The following is a 22,234-nucleotide window of genomic DNA, read 5'->3' on the forward strand; positions in this document are numbered from 1 at the left end:
AGCTCACAAAGCTGTGACGATGACCTGAAACAACTTATATAAACCTAGAGGCCTGATGCACGAAATTCGTGCAAGGGGCTCCAAGGGCCGAGACCGCAGCAGCCCCGGCTGCAGCAGCACCTTGGCCCTTGCAGCCCCAGCTTTATCAGCAAATCTGGAAGGTTGTTTGGCTGTCCAGTCTAATTAGCATATTACCCTTTTATTATTATAGATACCTAGCTGAGTGCCTGCCATGTAGACACATGATAAACGCAGTATGAATGAGAGATTCCCTTCACTTGTTTCCAACTTTCTGCCCCTTCTTTCCCACTCTCAATGCCCTATCCTCAGCCCATTTTTTGCTGAAAGGCATGAATTTTCTTGGCTTTCTCATAAACCTTTACATCCCACCGCCCCCCGCCCCCCCCCCCCCACACACACACACACACTCCTAAAGGTAAGGGCAGGTTTGTTTGTTTGTTTTCCACACCTTGTAGATGGGGAAATTAAAGCCCATAAAAACGAAGGCATGAGCCAAAGTTACATAGGTATTTAGGAGAGTAGCTGAGACTGAATTAGAATTCTCTTGATTCTTGGCCTGCTAGTCTAAACGCTCTGCTATAATACTTAAGAAAACAAAAATACACCAAAGTATGCAAACAATCAATTAAAAGTACACACCTCAGGACTTCTGAGATGGCAAAGAGTCACTGCCTCACACTTCCCATACTCTCCAAGATTCTGAAAAAACCCAAATCATTGAAACAAACAAACAAAAATCTCGATATCAACAGTAAGACTCCAGAAATGAAACTCAAGGCCGTTAGATGTACACATGAAAGTAATACAGTGTCTAGAAAAATAACAATACCATATTAGTTCATAGTTAACCCAAACATTGAAATCAATGAACCACAGGAACTACTGAAATGCTAAAAAAGAGCTGAAAATTAATTCTTGAAGATGCAAGGGAACATCAAATCTAGAGAATTCTTATATATATTTACTAAGCAACACCTGGTCAGGATTATCAGATTACCAGGTAAGATAATTGTATAAAACAGTGAAAAGCAAAATGGACCCAGCAGAAAAAAGTAGTCAGTTAAATAAAAAACAGAGAAATATATTAGAAAATAAAAAATATCAGTGAATTTTAAAAGAGTGTGAAAAAGGAAGGAAAAAACCAATATTTGAATAATAGAAGTTTCAAAGAATACAGAAAAATAGGCACAGAGGAGATCAATAAAAGTATAAAAGAATTATTTTTCATCTGAAAAAAGATGGACACAAAGAGAGTTCAGAGAGGAAATAAAAATTAACTAGCAGGATCCAAGACCATAGCTTTAGAAAAATAAATTAATTTGCTAGTAAAGATGATATAACTCTAAGCCTTCCAACCTGAAAACAAGTGGGCTATATGCAAATTGGAGAAAAAGACATTTATTTCAAATGTAAGTTTTATTTGTAATGAAATGAGCAGAAAAGCAATATTAGCATGGCGAAGTGTTCATAAAATATAGGAAGCGTATTCCTTGTGTATTTGGTGTCTTCAAGAGCACCAAGAGCTTCGTAAACTATTGTTTGAAGAAACATGATTTTGAAGAAAAGTGATGTGTTATGTCAACTTGTTGAGGCTATACCTGCAGTTATTCAATTAAACACCAAAGCAGGTATTGCTCTGAAGGTATTTTGCAGACATGACTAAGGCTCATCATCAGTAAAGGAGGTTACCCTAGATTATGTGGGTGGACCTGATTCAGTCAGCTGGAAGTTTTTAAGAGCAAAACTGAGAAGCAATTCCACCTGGGGGCTGAAGCTTCAGCTTTCTGGAGAATTCTAGCCTGGCCTTCCTGGTGGCCTACCCTATGGTTTTGAACACTGTTAGCCAGCCCCCACAACTGCAAAAGACTGTTACTTGCAACAAATCTATTAATATATAACTCCTAATGATTCTCTTTCTCTGGTGGAAACTTGACAATGATATTAACTATAGTTATTAATAAGTCTTCTTAATTAATATAGTAGAAAAAGATATAGAAGAGAGATTGATATTAGGAATTTTAAAACCCCAATAGTAAGTTAATAAACAATGAGAAAGTATGAGGATATCATAAGATAAAGCCTAATGTACTAAACTACTTATCTTATAATTTGATAGCCCAAGTTATTTTTTATTAGATCTCTCTATATAGGTAAATATAGAGTTAAGGATGTGTTTGGACTTAAGGTATTCACCAGATTTAAAAACAGGGTCGTTAAGGTAGCCAGCCTCCAATAGCTCCCAATATTCCTGCTTCCTGGCATTTATATTCTTGTGTTGTCCTTTCCCACATTGCACTAGGGTTGGGCTGCATGATCAATAATACAGCAAAAGCGGTAGTATGTCATTTGGGAGATTAGGGTTATACTGGCTTCTATCTTGACCCCTCCCTCTCTCTTGGATCAGTTGCTCTGGGGGAAGCCAGCTGCTATGTCATGAACAGTCCTGGGGATAGGTCCATGTGGGAAGGAATGAGGCCTCCAGGAACTAAGGCCTTTTGACAATAACCATGTGAGTGAGCTTAGAAGCAAGTTTGGAAGCAAACTTTGCAGCCCTTGCCAAGTCTTCAGAAGATTCAAACACCAGGCAGCATTGAGACTGCAACCTTGTGATCTACCCTATGCAAGAACTGCCCAGCCAAACCACTCCCAGATTCCCAACTGTCAGAAATTGAGTAAGATAATAAATGTTTGTTTTTTAAGTGGCTAACTTTCCCTTCCAAATTCATTTAAAAGGCAAAAGGAAACAAAGTGAAATCCATAGAAAAGGCAGAACTAAAAGAAAAATGAGAGTTAGGAAGTGTTCATCTTAAAAATAAAACAGCCAGTTATTTTCACCAGCAAAATTGGGTTTATTCAGAAATATCAGAGAATTGCAATTAGGGACAAGCATGCTCTAGCAAAAAATTATAGGCAAGTTCAACAAAGAGGAGGAATGTTATTTTATAGTGAAAAATGCAGGAAGTTGGGAGGGGATGCTTTGAATGAAATTCCAACAGAGAAAAGAGAGTTCAGAGTGGTGATGGTTTCTCATTGGCTGAGTTGCAATAGTTCCTATTGGCTGAGTTTGTTGCTGGGCAACAAGAAAACCTTCCTTCCTCCTTCTGGGGTAGTGAAAATAGACACTTCTTATTGGGAATGCAAGGTAGTTTCTTCCTGGTGGGGAGAGTAATTGACATTTAGTGGTAGCACATGAGAGTTCCTCCTTCTAGCCTCCTGACTTCATCTTAAATGCGGTTTCTTTTATTCAGTTGCACAGAAGCATAAAATAGAAAGTAAGCAAAACCAAGTATAACAGTTAAAATTATTCTGAGCAGTCTATATCTTGCTATTAGAAGGCAAAAAAGCATAAATTATTTAAAAATCAATTAAATAATAAGTTATTAATATAGCTACTTAAAAGCCAAATGCCTAGAAAGGCTAAACATCACAGAATAGGCAAAAATAAACTAAACTGATAAAAAGGGAAAGCAGTGATAACAATATTAATGTTAGATAAAGTAGAACTTAGGATAAAAAAGCACTTAAGGCAGGTGGAGTTATTGTATGCAATAAAAGGTAATAATGAAATATAATAAAGGATTGATATAAATCAACACGACAGCTAAATATATAATGTAGATTAACAGGATTATAATGAGAAAATGATAAAAATACAAATATAGTGGGAGATTTTAATCCTCTAATATCAATGACAGATTAAGCAGATAATATATAAAGGCATGGAGAATCTGAACAACACAATTCATAATGCAGAACATTATTTCAGATTTTATATTCTACAAATAATGAATATAAACTGAGCATCCTAGGTTATGGAGAAAAATCTCATTAAAGACAATAAAGGAAAACATTTTATGGGATATATTTTCTGTTTACAATTAACATTAATTGGCTTAAATGTATTCTTGTACTAATAGTACTAATAGTCCCCAGTCACCGGTAAAATAAACAAATATCCACAAATTAGAACTTAAACAAAAAGAGAGGAAAATGTGAAAAGAGAAAGCTTTGTGGGCTATAAAAGTGTACAGAAAATACTATTAATTATTATTAGTTAAATATTTTAAAAAGAAAATGCCAGCCTCCCTAAATCTTTGTGATAAAGTCAACGCCAAATTTAGAGAAAAATGTATAGTTTAAAATATTATATTTCTTGAGAGAGAGAAAAGATATAAAAAGCAACAACAGCCTGGCCAGTGTGGGGCATGCAGGAAGCAGCTGATCAATGATTCTCTCTTCATTGATGTTTCTATCTCTCTCCCTCTCCCTTCCTCTCTGTAATCAATAAAATGTGTATATATTTTAAAAAGCAACAACAAAATCCCCAAAAGTAAATAGAAGAATGGAAATAATTAAGACCAAAACAAACTTAATTAGAAAATAAAAACGTGATTATGCACACATTCTGAAATAGATAAGCCTCCAGCAAATCTGATCAAGAAGAGAGAAAATATACACAAAATATGAGAAACAAGGAGGTAATACACAAACATGCTAAAATTTTTCTTATCCTAGAGAACTTTCCTTTTACTATAGTTCTCGTTCTCTCTCCTTCTCAAAGACTCAAAACCAAACAATTTTTTTTGGAAATAATGTGTGTGGTTTTATTATAAAAGTAATGAAAGGCTTACATTCTGGTAGTATAGAAGACTAGGCACTAGAGGACTACAGCACCTGCTAAAATCACTGGATATTTAAAAAGTCTCAAATGTACTCAGAAGCTGACAAGAAAGAAAAGATGATTTAATGTATTACATGTATTGAGAGAGATATCATTGCTTTATTTACTACCACGAAAGGAGAAAATGCTGTAAAACTATGACATAATGCTTTCTTGTCATGTAAAACTTTTATAATTACTGAAGGTTATCTTTTAGACTTAGTAATCACATAAACAGTAGCATTTCACTTCATATATGCCAAAAAGCTCCTCCCGTTTCATCTTACTCTCCTATGCAATGCTCTGTGCCATCAAGAACAATTGGTGATGTATTATTTCATAAAATAATCCCTAAAAGAATGAAGAACCATTGACTCTGGGCTCTGAAGCCGGACTGTGTAATTACAGAGCACTAACCTACCTCTGACTCACAGTTCAGGAATGGTGCTGAATATGTCAGGGTAGCTCCACTCCACAGACATTTGATTCCTAAGGGTTAAAAGAATCCTCCTCTGTCAGCCCCAAGATTTTCCTCCAAGCCACTGATGTTCATCCTGCACATTTTAATGCTTTACTTTGATAGTTATACACACATAAACAAGACATCCATTTTATGCCTGACCCTGGCTGACAGTGATTATAGGACACTATCATTTCAAGGTGCATACTGATTTCAGGTGTCAAAATGTGTGTGTGTGTGTGGGGGGGGGAGTATATTTTGAATAACAAAATATGATGAAGTAAGATTGAAGTGAAATGTGGGAGATACCTACCAAACTGGAAGAGCTTAGGGTTCACTTTTTTGTCGTTGTTTTGTTTTGTTTTTTAGGGCTCACTTTTTAAAAAATATATTTTATTGATTTTTTACAGAGAGGAAGGGAGAGGGAAAGGGAGTTAGAAACATCGATCAGGTGCCTCCTGCACACTCCCCACTGGGAATGTGCCTGCAACCAAGGTACATGCCCTTGACTGGAATCAAACCTGGGACCCTTGAGTCTACAGGCCGACGCTCTAACCACTGAGCCAAACCGGTCAGGGCTAGGGTTCACTTTTGATAGTGTGTGGCATGCATGTTAGAAATCAAAGCCCAGGAGCATCTAAACATAGAGAATCTAAAAGAAGATTCTCCCTTAACCCCCATAAAGCTGAGTCCCCAGAGCATTACACTCTCAGTGTGAGGCAACGTAGACATCATCCACTTCCCCACGACACTGATCATCACCAGGGTCTCCAACAAAAATTGCTCATCTCGAAACTTGACGCTCAGATGGAAACGAGGAGATTATATCTCCTAAGAATCTGTAACCACTAGCTAGTTGTTTTTTTTATTGCTTAAAGTATTACAAAGAGTATTACATAGGTCCCACAAGCTGGTTTTAATGAACATTAGTACAAATACATACAATCTGGATACTTAAAAAAAAAATCTAAATCCAAGAATTAGGTTTAAAGTAGCCCTAGTACAATGATGCCCTCAGGTGCCCAAAAGCAGCTAAAGCAAATCCCTGGAACTCATCTTCATCCCAGGTCTTAACGACTTCCCAAAGAAAATGTTAAAAATCAGTTCATAGTAAAACAACACAAGACAACAAAAACACAAAACAAATCTAAAACCACCAGGAAACAAAGCACCATTAGCAAGAGCCAGAAGAAATGACAGAAAAATCAGAACTGCAAACATTCCACCACTGTAGTACTGTCAACAGTAAAAATAAAAAACATAGAAAAAAGCTGCAAACACATCAGATGTTGAAATTACCAGGCACCAAGTAGAAAAGAAAAAGTATTTTTTGCCGAGCCACCGTGGCTCAGTGGTTGAGTGTCAACTTATGAACCAGGAGTTCATGGTTCGATTCCCAGTCAGGGCACATGACCGGGTTGTGGGCTCCATCCCCAGTGTGAGGCATGCAGGAGGCAGCCGATCAATGATTCTCTCTCATCATTGATGTTTCTATCTCTCTCTCCCTCTTCCTTCCTCTCTGAAATCCATAAAAATATGTATTTTTAAAAGTATGTTTAATACATTTCTAGAAATAAGACAGAGGGTGGAAAATATGGTTAAAAGTCAATATATCTGAAAAGAAACCAAAAGAACTTATAAAAATGTAATATATCAATTTTAAATTGTCTAGGTGGGCTTAAATTTCCTGTATATGTCTTTCGACATGGTCAAACATGGTAAACTAGAAGACAGATCTGAAAAAATTACACAGAACAAAAAGAAAAGATGACAACTATAAAAAAGACAATAGAGGATATAGTGCAAGGATCTAACAAATGCCTACTTAAAGTTCTAGAAGAAGGAGAGAAAAAAAATAGAGCAAAGAACTGAAGACATAAGCCTAACACTATTTTAGAACAAAAGAAAGAACTCAGTTCACAGATGCAAGATATCCAATGGAGCCCAAACAGCATAAGTAAAAAGGAAGTTATACCCAGAGACCCACAACAAGGAAATTACAGAACAAAAGCAAAAGAAAATACATTTGCAGCAGCCATTAGAAAAAGAGATTACTATCAAACATGTCATAATTAGAATGACAGATGATTTATCAACAGTTGAGGCTACATGTTAGTGAAGTAATATTTTTAATGTGTTTAATGTGCTGAAAGCAATAATTGTCAACCTAAAATTCTGTGACCAGTGAAAATATATTTTAAAAATGAAAATATTATTCAAATAAAGATATTCAAACAAATGCAGAGTTTGCCACCACAGATCTTCATGAAAGGAAATTCTAGAATGTGTACTTTAGGCAGAAAAAGAAAAAAAGAGATTACAACAGGTGGGTGGTCCGAGATGAAAGACAATAATGAAGAACAAAATGATAAATACTGTCTTGGCCGGTGTGTTCAGTGGTTAGAGGGTCAACCCCCATACCAAAGAGTCTCCAGTTCAATCCCCAGCTACCATCAGGGCATGCAATGGAGGCAACCATTTGATGTATCTCTCTCACATTGATGGTTCGTTCTCTCTCTCTCTCTCTCTCTCTCTCTCTCTCTCTCTCTCTCTCTTTTCCTCTCTTACACTCTCTCTCTCCCTCCCTCCCACTTCCTTCCACCTTCTCTAAAAATATCAATGGAAAAAAATATCCTTGGTTGAGGATTAACAAAAATAAATTAAAAATAAATAAATAAATACGAACATCCAAACGAACATTGATCACATACACTATAAAAATGCTTTATGGCCGAAACCGGTTTGGCTCAGTGGATGGAGCGTCGGCCTGCGGACTGAAAGGTCCCAGGTTCGATTCCGGTCAGAGGCATGTACCTGGGTTGCGGGCACATCCCCGGTAGGAGATGTGCAGGAGGCAGCTGATCGAAGTTTCTCTCTCATCGATGTTTCTAACTCTCTATCCCTCTCCCTTCCTCTCTGTAAAAAATCAATAAAATATATTTTTAAAAAAAATGCTTTATGAGCCCTAACCGGTTTGGCTCAGTGGGTAGAGCGTCGGCCTGCGGACTCAAGGGTCCCAGTTTTGATTTTGGTCAAGGGCATGTACCTTGGTTGCAGGCAAATCCCCAGTAGGGGGTGTGCAGGAGGCAGATGATCGATGTTTCTCTCTCATTGATGTTTCTAACTCTCTATCCCTCTCCCTTCCTCTCTGTAAAAAATCAATAAAATATATTTTTTAAAAAATGCTTTATGAAATTAAGAAAGACAAGATATCATTGAAATACATGATAACACTAGCATTTAAAATTAGAAGGGAGTAATTGGAGTTGAAATGTTTAAAGTTCTTTTGTATTGTTGAAGAGGAAGTTAAACATTCTAATTCACAATAAATGTTTTATTTATCTCTTCACATTATTTTCCTTTAAATCCCTGAGTATATTTAAAATAAAATTTAAAATTTGTACTACTAATTCCATCATCTCTATCATTTCTTATCTGTTCTGTTAACCATTTTTTTCTCCTGGTTATGCGTCACATTTTCCTGCTACCTGGTATACTAATATTTTTAACTGAATGTTGGACATAGTGATGAGTGATATGTTTTGTTGCCTTTTAAAATATATATATATTTTTATTTATTTCAGAGAGGAACGGAGAGGGAGAGATAGAAACATCAATGATGAATCATTGATCAGTTTCCTCCTGCACGCCCCCTACTGGGGAGCAAACCTGCAACCCAGGCATGCACCCTGACAGGGAATCAAACTGTGACCTCCTGGTTTATAGGTCAATGCTCAACCACTAAGCCACACCAGCTGGGCCAGTGGTTCTCAACCTTCCTAATGCCGTGACCCTTTAATACAGTTCCTCATGTTGTGGTGACCCCCAATTTCATTGTTACCAATTGAACATAATTAAAGCATAGTGATTAATCACAAAAACAATATGTAATTATATACGTGTTTTCCGATGGTCTTAGGCGACCCCTGTGAAAGGGTTGTTCGACCCCTAAAGGAGTTGCGACCCACAGGTTGAGAACCGCTGAGCTGGGCTATTCCCTTCTTTTAAAGAGTGTTGAGTTTTCTTTAAGTGGCAGTTAAATTCCTTGAGGATTCTTTCAAGATTATTTCTAAGCATTGTTAGAGTTGGTCTACAGTAGCCATTACTCAAGGACTGGTTTGGTCCTACTAATAAGGCTTGACCTTTCCGCAGTCTCTAGTGAAGGTCCCAGCTCTTTAGAAGTTCTCTCCTTTCTGGCTGGTTGGAATTCAAATGTCTCCCAACTCTATGTGTGCCCTGGACCCTCTGTAGTTCTTAGCCCAGCTTCAAGGAGCTTTACCCTATTTAATGCACAGACTGGTATTCAGTAAAAACAAACCCAGTGCAGATTTCTAGAAGTCTTTCTCTATGTAGCTACCTCTTCTCTGATACTCTGCTACATGAATTCCAACCGCCCCAGCTTCTCCAAATCCTAACCTCTGTCCCCTCAAGAAATTCACTGCACTCTGACTGGGTTCTCCCTCCCGGTACCCTGGTCCAGAAAGTGCTTCTCGAAAGCCAGGATGATCACAGAACTCAGCTTGTTTGTTTCTGTTCTTTCAGGGGTCGTAATCCTTTGCTGCCTATTGATCAATGTTGGAAAAGTTATTTCATGTTTTTTTTTCCAGTTTTCTAGTGGTTTGTAGTATGTGTAGGGAAGGGGCACATTCAATACTGCTTGCTCTGCCATGGCCAGATCATGATTACTTTAGACTATGAAAAATTAGGCATGGGATTAAAATTTGGGGGGTAGTTTCTAAAAACATAAGAATGGATAGTATATACTTGTGATAGATTGCAAAATGGTCACAAATTCTTCCCATGCCAAAAAGAGGTGAGGTCTATTTCTCTACTCCTTAAATCTGGGTTGGCTGTGCGGTTTCCTTCAGCTTTAGCATATAAAAAACAAAGTAATGAAAAGTGTTTGTGTGTTAGAGTTCACTGGATGGGTAACAAGAGACATGTAGCCCTGTCAGTAGTCACCCCTATTGCTCTGGTCAACAGCCTGCCAATCACCAGACATGCTAGTGAGGTCATCTTAGATCATCAACTGCTAACCAATCTGCCAAATGGCCACAGATGCAGAGATCCACTGAGCTAATGTAGACAAGTCGCACGGTCCAGATGGCCCAGGAATAGTTATTGTTTTCGGCCGCTGAGTTGTTTTTGCTTTTTGTGTGTTTTTGGAGAGGAGAGAGAGATTGTTGTACAGCAAGAGCTAACTTTATATAAACCTCAAAGACTAGGAGTATAAACTAAAAAGAGATACTCTCTTCAAAACCAGAAAAACAAATAAGAATGATCTTTTTAAAAAATTATTAATCTAAATGCCTGAACTTTCCAGCCAAAGATCGAGAATTTGAAAGAAAAAGATGTTTGTTTCCAGTAGTGGTAGTCTAGGTTATTTGGATTGACTCCTACTCCAAACAGTGTTGCCAAATTTAGCAAACAAAAATACAAGATGTCCAGTTAAATTTGAATTTCAAACATATTTATACTAAAAAATTTATTGTCCATCTGAAATCCAAGTTCAACTGGTGTCTTGTATTTTATTTGGCAGTCCCATTCCCTCTCCCACTGAAAACAATTCAAAATGCTGGAGAAACGCACACAACATATTCGTATAGTGCAGTGATGGCGAACCTTTTGAGCTCAGCGTGTCAGCATTTTGAAAAACCCTAACTTAACTCTGGTGCCGTGTCACATCTAGAAATTTTTTGATATTTGCAACCATAGTAAAACAAAGACTTATATTTTTGATATTTATTTTATATATTTAAATGCCATTTAACAAAGAAAAATCAACCAAAAAAATGAGTTCGTGTGTCACCTCTGACACGCGTGTCATAGGTTTGCCATCACTGGTATAGAGCTACATACGAATCAAGAGATGACAAGATAAAAAGCCATCAAGAGGTGACAAGGTAAAAAGGGGTTATTGCGTACGTGGCTTTGTATTGTGTCAACGAAGAGTGTAATTTATGAATGTACTCAGAGATAAGTAAATGTTGCAATTTCATATAATAAGAGGCAAACATACAGACACAAAGACTCACAGAAAGCTTGCAGCTTTACTTCTACAACGGCAGCTATGGGTCAAAGTAAACACAGAACACAAAATCTGATCAGTCCCAATCTCAAAGGGATTTTCCTTTTCAGTGTACACAGAACATCTTCTTAATTGATTTGACCTAATAGGAAAACATTCAGAAAGAAGAAAGAATAACAAACCATAAACTGTTATCTATTAGGTAACAGAGTATAAATCCCCATCATGCTGATATTGATAACCAAATAAATGTTCAGGCCATAAAATCAGATCCCCAGTTGTTGCTGTTACCAATTGAGAACAGCTTATCAACAATGTGCAAATCATAACTAGAACCAAGTCTGGTCAAGAACCAGAAACAAAAATAAAAGCATGGGATCAGGAATAGAGAATCAAGAGTAAAGTTAGACTTCCTCTTGGGATTTGCTCTGGGGCAAAAAAATAAAATAAAATAAAATAAAAATAAAAAAGGTACCGATGGGCTTAAATATCCCATGAGCTGCGCTTCTAGTACTCATTAGTTGGCTCTGGAAGAAATGCCTGCGTAGGCATCTCAGTGGAATCATATCAAAGCAAAATATTTAAAAAGTGTAAAATATGGCCCTAGCTGGTTTGGCTCAGTGGATAGAGCGTTGGACTGCGGACTGGACGTTCCCAGGTTCGATTCTGGTCAAGGGCACATGCTCAGGTTGTGGGCTCGGTCCCCAGTGGGGGGTGTGCAGGAGGCAGCTGATCAATGATGCTCTCTCATCACTGACATTTCTATCTCTCTCTCCCTCTCCCTTCCTCTCTGAAATCAATAAAAATGTTAAAAAAAAAAAATAAACAAAAATACAAAGTGTAAAATATGGCTCTGACCCAAGTAACAGAATGAAGCTATGCCAAAAATTTATTAACTCATTACTGATGGGCACAGAATGATGATTAAAACTGGTTCCAAGAGTATTGAAGGAACTGTGTGTTTACATGTAGAACTGTGTATTTATAGATATTTAAAATATCTACAAAAATAATATATTATTTTTAAAAAGTAATGCGAGGTTAAGATTGCTAGTTTAGATACACACTGGTAAGTGAGCTTCAGAACAATCAGCTACAACACTGGGGGTTATCTTTCCTACTGGATGGAAATTGGCAAGTTTACAGGTAACAGAGTTTGGGCTTTACAGATGGTGCACAGTGAAGTCAGACCCAAATACAGTCTTCCTGACAAAGTCCATTAGACACTGAAAAGACGGGCTACACTTCCTTTTGCTTATTTCCAAGTGTTTGATTTCTCTCCTCTTCTCCAGCTGCATGTGCTCAGCTGAAAACTGGAAAAGTGCTCTCCCAGAGTACTCTGCATCTCTCTATTTGATACTTTGTCCTGAGAACTCTGGCTGCCTTGGCCGCCCAGTTAACCCAGTTCCCTCTTTAATTCAGAAATGTCTGGTCTGGACTATACCTTGGTTCCACCTCCCTTCATCCTGGAATCTATTTTCAGACAGGATGTATGTGTTTGTTTTCCATTCATCAATCATTGCTACACTTAGTTGCCCTAAGTCCAATGTCTTGAAAACCATTGTTTCATTTATTTAGTCTAGTTTTTCAGTTGTCACAGGCAGGAGGGTAAATCCATTTCCTATTACTCTCTTGGCTTGCTATTTTTTTTTCTTGCCTCATTGCACTGGTTAGAACATTCAGTACAATGTTGAACATCATTGCCTTCTTCCTGATTGTACAGGGAAAGCATTCAATCTTTCAACATAAAACATGATGTTCATGTAGGTTTTACATAAATTACTTCCTAATTTGCTGAGAGTTTATCAGAAATGGATGTTGTATTTTGTCAATGCTTCTGTGTGCAAATGTTGAGAAGATCTTGCCTATATATTTTTTTAATCCTCACCCGAGGATATGTTTTTATTTAGTTGATTTTTAGAGAGAGAGAGAAACATCAATCAGTTGCTCCCGTATGCACACTGACCAAGGATCGAACCTGCAACCTTTTGGTATACAGGAGGGTGCTCCAACCAACTGAACTGCCCAGCCAGGGCAAGATCTTGCCTTTTGAACAATAGTCTGGGGATCTAGCCAGTTTGGCTCAGTGGATAGGGCATCAGCCTGCAGACTGAAGGGTCCCGGGTTCGATTCTGGTCAAGGGCACATGCCCAGGTTGTGGGTTCCATCCCCAGTGGGGGGTGTGCAGGAGGCAGACGATCAATGATTCTCTCTCATCATTCATGTTTCTCTCTCTCCTCCTCTGAAATCAATAAAAATATTTTTTAAAAAATAATCTGGGCGCTCTCCTGAATAATAAATTTACTTACATAAATGTAAAGATCAAAAGTAAAAAAATAGTCTCCTCGTGTGGAGAAATACACAAATTGGCTTCCTAGAACAAGGAAATACTCTGCCCTCTTTAGCTTTCTGGAAGACTTTGTGAGGAACTGGTTTTGTTGGGGTTCTTCCCTTCTTTAAATGGACGGTAGAATTCACTAGTAACACCATCTGAGCCTAGTGCTTGTGGGATTTCAAACTACCAACCCAAATTCTTTCATAGCTATATAGCTAACAGGTTACCTATTATTTTTCATCTTTTAAAAATTTAGATAATTTACATATATTGTATTAGTTTCAGGTGTACAATATAATGATTCAATATTTGTATATATCGCAAAAATGGTCACCAAAATAAATGAAGTTAATGTGCACCCTATTTCTTCTTGAGTAAGCTTTAGTGAGTTTGTCTTTTTTAAAAATGTTTTTTGCCGAAACCGGTTTGGCTCAGTGGATAGAGCGTCGGCCTGCGGACTGAGGGGTCCCAGGTTCGATTCCGGTCAGGGGCATGTACCTGGGTTGCGGGCACATCCCCAGTGGGAGATGTGCAGGAGGCAGCTGATCGATGTTTCTCTCTCATCGATGTTTCTAACTATCTCTCTCCCTTCTTCTCTGTAAAAAATCAATAAAATATATTTTAAAAAAAAGTTCTTAATAAAAAAAATATATATATATATTTTATCGATTTCAGGGAGGGAGGGAGAGAGAGAAACATCAATGATGAGAGAGAATCATCAATCAGCTGCCTCCTACACACCCCCTTCTGGGGATCAAGTCTGCAACCCAGGCATGTGCCGTGATGGGGAATCGAACCATGACCTCCTGGTTCAAAGGTTAACACTCACCCACTGAGCCACACTGGCTGGGCTGGGGGGAAGGCTTTTATTAAATGTAGGCAAAGGGGAAGGAGGATAGTGTGGTCCTTCGCTTCTGACGCTGGTGGGGTGACTGCCGTCCTGAACCCTCTTCTCCAGATAGCGATTTTTGTTTGGTCCTCCCGGAACTGCCATGGTGATTGGGGGCAGGCGGGTGTGTTCTGAAATTGCACACAAATGTATTATAAAGATATAAGGCCCTGTTACACACTTAGGTCAATATGGCTGCCAAATCTGATGGAGACTGGTTTTTGTCTCAACTACAGGAAATTGGGGAGAAGGAAGCAGGGAACAGGTGGTCAGTAAGTCAGGTCTGCGATGTCCAGCAGGGATGGAAAAGGGGAGGGGTAGAGATTGAGGCCTTTACTCCCTTCCAACTTTCCTGCTTCATAAACCCCCTTGTGAGATTTCAATCCCACAGTCATTTGGGAAGATGAGGGTTGCTGGTCAGTCTGTAGTTGCTTCAGGCTGAGACTGGACGATCCCTGCCTAGCCTGGGATCGAAATCTCTTTCTGCCTGAGCTAAGGGTCCGAGCTCCATATCCCCTGGATGTCGAGGTCTGGGCTGGAATCCTTGCAGTGTCATCATCTTTACATGACACTGTTGTCACCTAGAACATATAAACTTACCGAGCAGATTAAGGAGGCATGTTACAAATAATAAGAGGAGAAGAGTTATTAATGGGCCAAGGAGTGCACAGAGCAGGTGAAAGAAGGGAGAGCCTTTTAAATCACATTCCAGATGACCATGGACTCTGTTTCTTGGTTATATCTACGAAGCCAGGTCACCTGTTCATAGATTTTTTTAAAAATATATTTTATTGATTTTTTACAGAGAGGAAGGGAGAGGGATAGAGAGTTAGAAACATCAATGAGAGAAACACCGATCAGCTGCCTCCTGCACACTCCCCACTGGGGATGTGCCTGCAACCAAGGTACATGCCCTTGACCGGAATTGAACCTGGGACCCTTGAGTCCGCAGGCCGACACTCTATCCACTGAGCCAAACCGGTTAGGGCATAGATTCTTTTTTTTAAGATTAAGTTTAATCTGGCCTGACCTTACATGTGACACAGGTTTTGTCAATGGCTGCACAGACACCTCCCTGTTTAGCTAGGTGGTAGTCTAGGGCAAGTCTATTGTCTAGAACAGCCGTGGGCCCGTTTGAAATGAATAAAACTATTGAAAAAAAAGACCGTACCCTTTTATGTCATGATGTTTACTTTGAATTTATATTAGTTCACACAAACACTCCATCCATGCTTTTGTTCCGGCCCTCCGGTCCAGTTTAAGAACCCATTGTGGCCCTCGAGGCAAAAAGTTTGCCCACCCCTGGTCTAGAACTACATTGGGTAAAGAATATAGGAATTCTTGAATTCCCTCCCCTGTATTGGGAACAAGGTCATCTATGGCTTGAGTTAGACTGGGTAAGGTTGCCTCATGATAGGTGAATGCTACCCAAAGGGTTACACCTATACCTGCTAGGATTAGGCCTATGGCTCTTTGGCTCTTGTAGAGGAAGTTATATTGTGGAAGTTATTCCCACTCCTGTGGGCCTGTCCCTTGAACTGGGAGTTGTCTGTGCAGGGACAGGCCAAGGCCCGGAGTGGAGAAGTAGAAGTTCCAGGGGGCGTCTGTCATGGAGTTGGTGTTCAAAGGGTCCACAAAGGAAGACATCCTGGGGGTGCACAAGCTCCCTTAGGTGATGTGTGGTTTAGCCAGTTAGTAGTTGGGACTCACGTAGGGGTACCGACCGCTTCACGGCCAAAGTGGCCCTCCTGTTAACTTGGCACCTCTGGGACCCATTGGGGCCACGCAAGCTTGAGGAGTGTGATAAATTAGTCTCCAAGCCTGGGATTTAAATCCCGCTCAATAAGTGCATCTTCCAGAGGGAGATTGCTTTTCCTTTCCATCAAAAACTTTGTGAGAGCCCTGAGTGGTTTGGCTCAGTGGAGAGAGCGGTGGCCTGCGGACTGAAGGGTCCCAGGTTCGATTCCGGTCAAGGGCATGTACCTTGGTTGCGGGCACATCCCCAGTAGGAGGTGTGCAGGAGGCAGCTGATCGATGTTTCTATTTCATCGATGTTTCTGGCTCTGTCCCTCTCCCTTCCTCTGTAAAAAAAAAAAAAAAATCAGTAAAATATATATATAAAAAAAAAAAAAACTTTGTGAGAGCCCGGCCATGTGGCTCAGTGGTTGACCTTCGATCTATAAATCAGGAGGTCATGGTTTGACCCTGGTCAGGGCACATGCCCAGATTTCGGGATCGATACCCAGGAGGGGGCTGCAGGAGGCAGCTGATCAATGATTTTCTCATCATTGATGTTTCTATCTATCTCTCCCTTCCTCTCTGAAATCAATAAAAATATATTTAAAAAACAACTTTGTGAGAGGCAGGACACCAAGGTGTAATGTTAGGATGACAGAACTGTAAGCTGCTAAAGGTCTTGGGAAAGATAGTAAGGGTGGTGAGTCACCCAGTAAATGTTCAATTTGGTGCAGGCTTATTTGTGTAAGGTTGGGGCACAAGTAAGGGTGAGGGAAGAACAAATAAAAGTGTATGGCCGTTTGTTTTGGGTGTGAGTATAGGGTGGAGTGAGGTGAACACAGCCAAAGGGAGTCTTTGATAATGAACCTCCAGAGGGCAAGATTTTTGAAGGTATTTTGGGGAGGAGAGGAGACCTGGGTCTGGGCTTTTCATTACAGAGAGATACTAAGGCTTACAGTGCCGAGCTGAGGTGGGAGGGTGGCAGATGCAGGAGATAGTTTCCTAAAATGATGACATTCGGAAAGGTTGACGGGACAGTTCTCTAATCCCCGTGGGTAATGGGGAAAATTAAAGCATTTAGGGCTAGAATTAGCATTTTAGGAGCAAGGGAGACATTTGTTACATGGCTGCCAGGCAGTGCTCAAGTGAAGAGAAAAACAACAGCTACAAGAAACCCTAAGCAAAGAAAAAGACCTGAAATCTCAGTGGCCAGGTGGTGGGTCATTTACATATTGGTCGAGAAGTCTTCTTTGAGTTGTTTCTGAAAGAGTAACTTGAAGTCTTCCAGGGGTTCACAGGCGAGTTGTCCTCCTGACGTTCCTGCAGAGGCTTGGGAGAGGGGGCCAAAATTCCCAAGGAGTGCGGCTTGGCTTCTGTGGTCTCCTGAGGGCTTAGGATTGCATAGCCTGTCCCCTTCCCTGGCTGACAGCAGTGTTTCCATCTGTGAACCATTCTACCTGGGTACTGCCAAGGGCTATCTATGTCCTTTAAGCCAGGTCGACTGGAGAATACCTGTTCAATAGTTTCAATACAGGGATGTAAGATGTCAATTAAGGTAGCCAGACTTAGGGTTTGACATACCACTTGTAGAGTGAGCTCAGGGGAATCTAAGAGAAGGGCCTGATATTTAGTAAAAAAAAAGTCTTCCTCCCTTTAGCCGATGGTGTGCTTGTGCCACAAAGACAAATTGAACCTGATGTGGAGTTTGACTTGTAAAAGTTGGCCTAGTGTCAGCTCAGTGGCTTCTTCAGTTAACAGAACAGTTGCTGCTACTGCCTATGGGCAGCTCTGCCATTACTTTGCCACAGTCTAATAGCTTTGAAAAGTAAGCTACTGGCTAGGGACAGTGGCTAGCTTTAGGGCTAGGACTCCTATGGTGATCCCTTGTTTTTTTCTGCTACATATAGAATATAGGCATTCCTAGGTCAGGGAGGCCCAAGGCCAGGGCCTCTTAGGGCTGATTTGAGGGCCTTGAAGACTCAGTTTAACCCTTTGTACATCATAAGCATCTATAGACGCAATTAAATTCAAAATATGGTGGCATGCGGGATGGTTTCCGTTCTGGATGCGTGGCAGTTAACCGGTTAAGCCTTGGTTCCATCCTAATGGCTCAGAATCTGGTCCTTTAATTGCCTCATGAAGGGACTTAGCTATCAGCCCAAACCAGGGATCCAGATTTGGCAGAAACCCGCCATTCCTAAAAAGGTTCTCAATTGTTTCTTTGTCTGGGAGACTGCAAGATTTAGAATAGCCTTTTTGTTCAAGAACCCTGGGTTAGGTGTAGCCTAAATATGTGCAGTCGAGGAGGAAATCTGAACCTTACTGGGAGACACTGGGTATCCCTTTTCCCCCAGGAAATTAAGGACTAAGGTAGTGTTATGGTCAAAGTTCTGTTTGGTGGGGCTAAAAAATTAGACTATCATACACATATTATGATCCCATGCAGGAGCTCTAGTTCCTGCAGATTTTCCAAGTGCTTGTCCCAAAAATACGCAGACTATACGGAACCCCTGAGTAAGGAAGGACAGTCTGAGTCTATTGAGCTATTACATGGGTGTCCCACCCGTCAATTCTAAGGCAAACAGAGGCTATCTGGGCAAAGTAGGATGCAAAACAATGCATCCTTGAAATCTAGCAGTCAACCATTCGGCCTCCTGGGGAACTTGGGATAAGAGAGTATATAGATTGGGTACAATGTGGTGAATGAGAATCACAGCTTCAACAACAGTTTGTTAAGTCTTAACCATACGATACCCTCCATTTGTTTTTGGTTTTACCCCCCGCAGTATAGGAGTGTTATAAGGAGACTGACAAAGAACTGTAACTCTGTGCTGAAAGAACTTATGAATAAGGGGTTTTAGTCCCCTATAGGCCTCTGGTCTTAGAGGGTCCTGCCATTTATGGTGGGATCCAACCATTTCTCTTAGTTTGTACAGGGGGTACCTGGGTGGCCCTCCCACGTAGTTGCTTGTCCTAGACTATTAGATCGATAGCAGACTGTATATGGGCAGGGATGGAGTCTAAGGGTGGGCAGAGTCTTGGTTAGAGACATAGGAAAGTACAGGAGAATCTCCAGAAAAAGAACTAAATGAAATGAAAGCAAGTAAACTACCAGATACAAAACAATGGTTATAAATATGCTCAAGGAACTTACTGAGAACTTCAAGGAACTTAGTGAGAATATCAACAACATAAAAAAAGGACCAGTTAGAAATGAAGGATACACTAACTGAAATAAAGAATAGTTACAGGGAGCCCTTGCCGGTTTGGCTCAGTGGATATAGCACTGGCCTGCAGACTCAGGGGTCCCAGGTTCGATTCCGGTCAAGGGCATATACTTCGATTGCGGGCACATACCCAGTAGGGAGTGTGCAGGAGGCAGCTGATCGATGTTTCTCTCTCATTGTTTCTAACTCTCTATCCCTCTCCCTTCCTCTCTGTAAAAAATCAAGAAAATATATTTTAAAAAAAAGAATAGTTACAGGGAATCAACAGCAGAGTAGAGGACACTGAGAATCAAATCAAGAATTTGGAATATAAGGAAGCAAAAAACACCCAACCAGAACAGCAAAAAGAAAAAAGAATCTGGGACAACTTCAAGGGTACCAACGTTCACCTCATGGGGGTGCCGTAAAGAGAATAGAGAGCAAGAAATTGAAAACCTATTTGAAAAAATGACAAAAACTTCCCTTACCTGGTGAAAAAAATATACAAGTCCAGGAAGCCTAGAGTGTTCCAAATAAGATGATCCCAAAGAGGCCTATACCAAGACACATCATAATTAAAATGCCAAAGGTTAAAGACAAAGAGAATCCTGCCGAAAGAGAAAAGCACTTAGTTACCTACAAGGGAACTCCCATGAGACTCAGCTGATTTCTCAACAGAAACTTTGCAGGCGTGGCAAGAAATAGTCAAAGTGTGAATAGCAAGGACTTACAACCAAGATTACTCTACCCGGCAGAGCTACCATCTAGAATTGGTCAGATAAAGAGCTTCCCGGACAAAAGAAAGGTAAAGGAGTTTATCACCTCCAAACCAGTATTACAAGAAATGTTAAAGGGTCTTTGTTAAGAAAAAAGATCAAGAACAGGATCAAGAAAATGGCAATACATACCCATCAATAATTGAATCTAAAAATCAAAATAAATGAACAAAATGAAAACTCATAGATACAGAGAACATTTTGATGGCTGCCAGATGGGAGAGGGATTGGGGAATGGGTGAAAAGATGAAGGGATTTAGAAGCACACATTAGTAGTTACAGTATAGTCATGGGGTGGAAAGTACAGCATAGGGAATATAGTCAATAATCTTCTAATAAATAGGTATGGTGTCAGATGGGTATGAGATTTTTGGGGAAAATCACTTAGTAAGTTTTATAATGTCTCATCACTGGGGTGCACACCTGAAACTATTATATTGTATGTCAACTGTAATTGAAAAATAAAAAACTATTTTAAAAAATAAGGCTACTTTTCTGGGAAAAATACTCCCTTCTCCACTCTTCTCCCACCATCCACCTTCTCTCTAGTTTAGTAACAGTCCACCAGAAAGACGCATTTATTAGTTTATTCTCTCCAGTTCCCCGCTGCAATTTTCCAGCCCAGCAAACATCTCTAACTCAGGATGGCCCTGGGGGCCAGGCTAATCTGCTAACACTCCAGAGACAGCAGCTTCTGTGGACACGGAATGATGACTCAAGATCACCTTTCTCTGGAATTATTTTAACTAAGGAAGGAAGAAGTTTACTGTTTCATTGAAAAAAACAAAACAAACAAACCAGTCATATCACTTATTTGTATTCCCCCATATAGCCTAAAATTTTCACTTCAATTGCCAACTTTCTCAACCTTGGCATTTAACAATTCTTCACTGAACTAATCTAATACCCTCCCAAGCGTAAGAGGTACTAAAGACAGACACCCCTGTTCTGATATTGTTCTCAGTTACAATGCTTTAGTTATAAAAAAAAAAAATTCAACCAGGAAATTTTTCTCACATAACAAGTTCGGTGGCAGGAAGTTCCAGAGTTGATTCAGCCGTTCAAGGAATCAAAAACCAAGTTTCTTCCCATTTTTCTACTCTGGAGTCCTTATGATACTGGCAGTTATTATTTCATAGTTGCTTCACAGTAAGCCTATGCATTTCATTAAAACTGCTGCCTAACCTTACCCTGTTTGGCTCAGTCGGTAGAACGTCAGCCTGTGGACTGAAAGGCCACTGTTTCTATTCCAGTCAAGGGCATCTACCTCAGCTGCAGGTTCCACCCCTGGTGTGCAGGAGGCAACCAATCCATGTCTTTCTCACATCAATGTTTCCCTCTCTCCCTATCCCTTCCACTCTCTCTAAAAATCAATAGAAAAATATCCTTGGATGAGTATTAACAAAAACAAAACAAAAACACGAAAACAAAAAAACTGCTGCCTAATGGTCGGCTTGTATGAGGAAAATAATTTTCCAATTTGTACTCTCAAAGGCAATTTGAATATTGATAGAATTTTAAAATGTGTATATCCTTTGATCTAGCAATTACACTTCTAAAAATTCATCTCACAGAAAATTTAAGTGAGAGAAAAACAGGTATAGAGATGTTATTACAAAACTTTCAACAGCAAAAAATTGGAAACAGCCTAAAATATCCATCAATAGGGGGTGGGTGACTACTTATATTAAGAGACTCATACAACGAAATACATCTCAGCTGTTTAACAGGGAAATATGTCTAAGTTTTGTTGATAAGAATCAAACTGCAGAAGTATGTCTTCACTGCTGGAAGCTATCTGTTGTCTACACTATCATGAAAGTGCAAACAGGGACCCCAGAAGGCTGATGGACCTTGAGCTTTGGCCAGGGCTAAAGCTATGCACCGACTGTTCTGTTGAGACAATAGTGGCTCAAGCAATTTCCTGACCTAATAGTCTCAAAGTAAATCTTTACTAATATTTACTGACCTTTAAGATAGTCTGTCTGCTACCGGATTGCCTGCCTAAGGGCAAAGTGTGTATCTCAAATTGAATAAAAGCTAAGAGGGCCTGGGCCCCAGTGAAGCCTTTCCACTAGAGAAAGGCATTCCGCCTGGCCCCCTGTGAGTTCCAAATTCATAT

The 22,234-nt window shown here is 39.8% G+C and overlaps 1 protein-coding gene across 1 annotated transcript in view; it reads right to left on the reverse strand.

Moving 5' to 3' along the window:
- Positions 1–2,853: 2,853 nt before the first annotated feature.
- The window catches only part of SNRPE (small nuclear ribonucleoprotein polypeptide E), a 28,711-nt gene continuing 9,330 nt past the window's right edge, over positions 2,854–22,234 (reverse strand). The window contains exon 6 of the transcript XR_013997208.1: positions 2,854–3,174. The gene's annotated coding sequence lies outside the window, so the exon portion shown is untranslated. The remainder of the gene's footprint in view (positions 3,175–22,234) is intronic.

The sequence above is a fragment of the Myotis nattereri genome, assembly GCF_964212035.1.
Source record: "Myotis nattereri genome assembly, chromosome: 18".
NCBI lineage: Eukaryota > Metazoa > Chordata > Mammalia > Chiroptera > Vespertilionidae > Myotis > Myotis nattereri.